Here is a 6,000-nt window from a genome sequence, read left to right on the forward strand (position 1 = left end):
TATAAATTTCACCTAAATACAAAATATTAAAACCAAATAAGACTAAATTCTAAAAAAATTAACTTGAACCTGAGGAATAACCGCAAATGCTGGCACAACATTTTTTGGTTCTAAAAAATATAACTTAAATTAAAAAATTAAATTAAAAAACCTTAACACTGAAAATAAAAATTAACCATTAAGGATATTTAACCTAACAAAAATTTACATGCGTTATAAATTTAAAGCCAAATTTTAAAACAAAAATCAAATTTTTTTCAAAACTATATTTAAAGGGGACCTTAACTAAAAAATTATAAACAACAAATTAAACAAATTACATTTAAAAAAGGATCTCCTCCCTTGTGCAGATATAACTTCAAGTCACCCCTAACTGAAGTTAAATAAATTATAGCTTAAACCAGTAATAAAATCAAAGCTAATAATTTAAAAAAAAGAAATATTAAATAAAGCTATCCCTAGCATTATCTAATTTAAATGAAAAAACAGTAGTTAAAATAAATAAAAGTAAACTTAAAAGTTGATATCTAAAGCCACGCAAATGTAAGATAAAGCTACCCCTAACATTATCTAATTTAAATGAAAAAACAGTAGTTAAAATAAATAAAAGTAAACTTAAAAGTTGATATCTAAAGCCACACAAATGTAAGATAAAGCTACCCCTAACATTATCTAATTTAAATGAAAAAACAGTAGTTAAAATAAATAAAAGTAAACTTAAAAGTTGATATCTAAAGCCACACAAATGTAAGATAAAGCTACCCCTAACATTATCTAATTTAAATGAAAAAACAGTAGTTAAAATAAATAAAAGTAAACTTAAAAGTTGATATCTAAAGCCACACAAATGTAAGATAAAGCTACCCCTAACATTATCTAATTTAAATGAAAAAACAGTAGTTAAAATAAATAAAAGTAAACTTAAAAATTAAGGTATAAAAGCCACACGAAAATAAGTCAAAGCTATCCTAACATTATCATAATTTTATATAAAAAAAAAAACAATGGTTCAAAGTATATAAAAGTGAACTTAAACAACAATAATATTTAAGTAATTAATAACAATAGTATAATAATAAATTTGTTTTTAAAGAACCGAAATAAATATTTAAATAAAACATATGTAATTATTTTATTAAACTAAACCTTAAGATAAAAATTAAACCATGAGGTTTTTTTTTTTTTTTTTTAATAATTATATATTTTTAAATACACTTATCATAATATAATTATATCCCTTAGGTTTTTTAAACTTTAAAATTTATTTAAATGAATAAAATTATTTTTAATAAAATTCTATTTAATTTAATTAAAAGTCAATTTTAATTAAATCCTTATAAATTAAGTATTTAATTAAAATTAAAAATTATTCTTATTAAATATCTTGTTGATGCATTTAATTAAGTAATTTATTTTAGATGATTATTTTTACAAAAACTATTTTACATTAAAATAAAAATCTATATTATATTAAAATCTTTATTTAAATATAAGAGGTTATCTATTATATAATAAATTTTTTAATTTATATAACACATATGAATTAAAATATTATATTTAATAAGATTAAATATTAAAGGGAGATTGTTATAATATTGTTACAATATTTAAGGGAGATTTATTTTATGCTCCAAATTTTGAAACAAGTCTATTTAAGTATTTCATAATTATAAACAGTTAAATTTTTTCAGATTTACCCAAAAATATCTCTGTTAAAGGATCTGAAAATTGTGTAGTGTAGTCAAGAAATGCAAAACTGAATCGGTTAGATTTTTACATTTATTTTTTAAGAAAGTTTGTTAGTCCATTTCCAAGATGACCCTTAAACTTGACTGAACATAATATCAGGTGTGCCAAATAAACTGTGCACCAATGTTTACAAAATTTTAATTTATTGTACTCAAATAATAATAATAATAGAAACAGGAATAGTGCTTACTATAATGGATTTTTATTTGCAAGAGATGCTAGAAATGCCCTTTGTTTGCCTCCAGGCATGTCTGAACACATTTAAACACATCGAAAATAGACGCTGAAGTAACAAAGGAGTGATTGCATTTATAAACGCTTATGTTATTTTTCAGTCCATCCAAGGTATGAAGATTGTTCTTATAAACAGATTCTTTCATTGCTACCTATAAATAAAAAGATGTAGATTTATAAGATCTTTTGGGATCTCGATGGGGAAATGTGGTTTGAAATGAACTTATCCCTGAAAATTCCATGTAGCAAATTTAACAAAATACTGGTAGTGTGTGCTATTGCTCCATCTTATTGAAAGTTTCTCCAGCATTTTATTCCACATTTAGTTAGCCAAAGAAACTATAAATGATTTTATTGCAATAATATTCTGAGTTTACTGTGTTCTGTAAAAACTGAATGATTATGTGCTTTCATGATATAGTACTAAACAATAATTTTCTAATCATGTATTCTTGGTTATTCCAAGATCTATAAGGATTATTTACAAAACACACCTCCTCATTTTTAATGTTGTTGAACATTTGATTGTTCTAGCTGTTGACACAGCCCAAATGGAAAAGCATTTCATCTGAAAAAAAATATTAGATCAAAAATGTCTTTCCTTTTTACTTCCTTGTATGAAGTAAAGGAATTTTGTGATCACGAAAAATTTCAGTTTTCAGATTTACATAAATATCCATTTTGACCATCCCTGTGACTATTTGGTGTGATGTCTGTGTATGTATGTATGTGTGTGTGTGTGTATCTCATATAATTCTAAAACGATTAGCCGTAGAATGTTGAAATTTTGGATTTAGGACTGCTGTAACAGTTGTATCCATCTAGTTGTACACCTCCCCTTATGATTGCAATCGATTGGACCAAAAGTGTCCAAAATCCCAAAAATTTGGATTTTGGATTTTTTTAACTGCACCTTATAATAATACTCCATTGTGGCTTTTCAATGATATATCATAATATAAAAATAATTAAAAGTTTTTGTATCCACCTTACCAGCAAAAACGATATGTTTTCTCAAGATCTTTTGGTTAATTTCAAACCACCATCAGGAGATGGACAATATAGTGAAACAGAAGACAATCGTAGTAACAATATTATTAGAAGACAATCAGCAGAAGACAATATAGTGAATTCTGGTGGAATAAAATAGAAATAATGTTTTATTCAAAACATTTCTATTTTATTCCACCAGAATTCACTATATTGTCTTCAGTACACTCACGACGTTAAAACAGACAGTCATGACTGTATTATTATAATTTTTTGACTTATCATATTATTTTTTATCTCCTGTTGATGGTTTGAAATAAACCGAAAGATCTCAAGAAAATTTTTAATAATTTTTATTTGATTAAAAAATTATCAGCGGAAACAATGTTTAAGAAAGATATATCATAAGTGGTACTTATTTTCATTGGTTCCAGAGTTATAGCCAAATAAAATTTTAAGTAATGAAATATTTGGATCTTACAAGGGCAAGGGGACATCAGTTCAATCTGGTTTCATCTCCTTTTTTTTAACTTTTTTTTTAATTTAAATATATAGATTTATTAATAATTACTAACTCTGATTGTAAATAAATTTTTACAATAAATAATAATTCAATAATAACAATAAAAAAAATGTTAAAAAATATCAGAAGTTATTAATGAAATAAAATTTTTATGTACTTTTCATTTAAAAAAAATGTATGTATGTAATTTAATAGGTGTACAAGGAAGTCATGTGGTGTACACATCAGATATTTTTTGTTTATTAAAATTCCTAAAACTACTAGCAATATTCATCATGTTTAGAGAAATTAATATCTCATAACAGATGCGCAGAAGTTATTTTGCATGGGTGGAGTTTTAAATGTTTAGTCCAGTGCTACATGTGAACTACTCCTTGATGTTTCTGCTTATATATTGTGTCTGGTGATCTGCCAGGGTTTTCTTGTTGGAAGAAGTTCTATTGTGGTTCTGGAACATGTCTGTTGTTTTATGCAGAAGGAAACTTGATTGTGTCTTTATTTGACAGCTCTCAGATAATCATCATGTTATTGTTCGTGTGGATGTTCAGAACTTGCATCTTGTGTTGCTAGTTCATATGTCCAGTTTAGAGATCCTGCTGATTGTCATCTTGAGGTCTGGGATAAAATCCTACAATTCTCTGGCACTGGTCCAATCCTTTTAGGTTTGGATGTGAATGCTAAGTCACTCTTGTGGCATAGCAGATTGTATCATGGTGGAATAGGGTGCTGTCCGGCATGAAGAGGGTGGTTTGTGGTTTGTGGAGAGCTTCTCAATGTGAGAATGATCTGGAATGACAGCAGTTCTTGTTGCTGAATACAGGACCCTTTCTTTTTTTTTTCCTGTTTAGCCTCCGGTAACTACCGTTTAAATAATTCTTCAGAGGATGAATGAGGATGATATGTATGAGTGTAGTCTTGTACATTCTCAGTTCGACCATTCCTGAGATGTGTGGTTAATTGAAACCCAACCACCAAAGAACACCAGTATCCACGATCTAGTATTCAAATCCATGTAAAAATATCTGGCTTTACTAGGACTTGAACGCTTTAACTCTCAACTTCCAAATCAGCTGATTTGGGAAGGCGCGTTAACCACTAGACCAACCCGGTGGATTGAATACAGGACCCTGAAATGTCATTACTTTCATAAAGTCTGGACTGGAAAAAGGGACTCCTGGCATTCCTTTGTTCATGAGCAAGGGAGCAGGGATCCCTGGGATGTAGCATATGGGGTCTTAGGACACAAACGACGAAAGGACGTTCTTCTGTCTGCTCTCTCGAACAGGTTTGGTGTAACTTCAGATACTTCTGAGATTTTATACAAATTACTAGATGATTTACTACCTGATGATAGTGAAGCTGGAGAGACTGCATACCATCTGCGGGTGTGGCAAAGATTGCTCAGTTCTGCGAGGGTGTAGTGTCCTTCGAGATTACCAAGACTGAGGTGCATCAAGCTATCTGTAGTTTAGGTAGGGGTAAGGTCCCAGGCTTTGGTGGAATAGCACAGAAGCTTCTTGTTCGCTTAGATGGGGTGAGTGTAAGAGTTGTCACACATGTATTTAATAAATTGTTGTGCAGGATACTTCCCTGTGTGTTGGAAGAATGGGATTGTGAAATGGTTGTTTGAAGGTGGCGACTAGGATCCTGCTGTTAGTTCATCATTTAGGCCTCTGATGTTACTTCCGGTTATTGGCAAGCTCTTTGAAAAGGTTTTATATCTATGTATAAATGAGAGGTTAACACCGTAAAGATTGTTGATGGAGAATCAGTACATGTTTGTTCCGGAAAGGGTACTGAGACTGAGGACGCCATACTCCATGTGATGAGTGTGGTAACGACCAGTGAGACGGAATATGTCCTGAGGATTTTCTTGGACATTTTTGGAGCATTTAATAATCTATGGTGGCCTTCTGCTATTTACCAACTCCAAAAAAGAGAATGTACTATAAGTGAATTGCAAGTTATGCAAAGTTACTTCAGTCATCAGGATGTGCTGCTCTGCGAGGACAACCATGAGGTTGGCAAGATGCTGTCTAAGGGATGTCCCCAGGGCAGCGTTTTGGTTATTGTGGGTGGTGAGGTTTGATTCTCTCCTGCGATTGAGGTTGCCCTGCAGGTGTTGCATCATGGCTTTTGCTGACGGTGGGCTCCTGATGGTTGAAGAAAGCTCGCAGAAAGAGGTTGAACCCTGAGAGCCACTCAGCTTGCAGGGTGCTTGAGCTGTGGGATCATCAACACAAGGTGACGTTTAGCCCGAAAATACCACGATGATGCTCCTCAAAGGCCGTGTATTGATGGCAGGTCAGCGTATAAAGTATGTTCAGGTTCAAAAGTACTTTCAAGTGTTTCTTGATGAGAAACTGCAATGTAAGAAACACTTTCAATATGTCGTGGAGAGAGCTTGCAATGCCTTCTTCAGTATTCAACATGTGGTGAATCCTGATTGGGGTCTTAACTTTAAGATCATGAGCATCCTGTATAAAGGCGTGTGTGAGGCTACT

Source organism: Lycorma delicatula, chromosome 10 (genome assembly GCF_047948215.1).
Source record: "Lycorma delicatula isolate Av1 chromosome 10, ASM4794821v1, whole genome shotgun sequence".
NCBI lineage: Eukaryota > Metazoa > Arthropoda > Insecta > Hemiptera > Fulgoridae > Lycorma > Lycorma delicatula.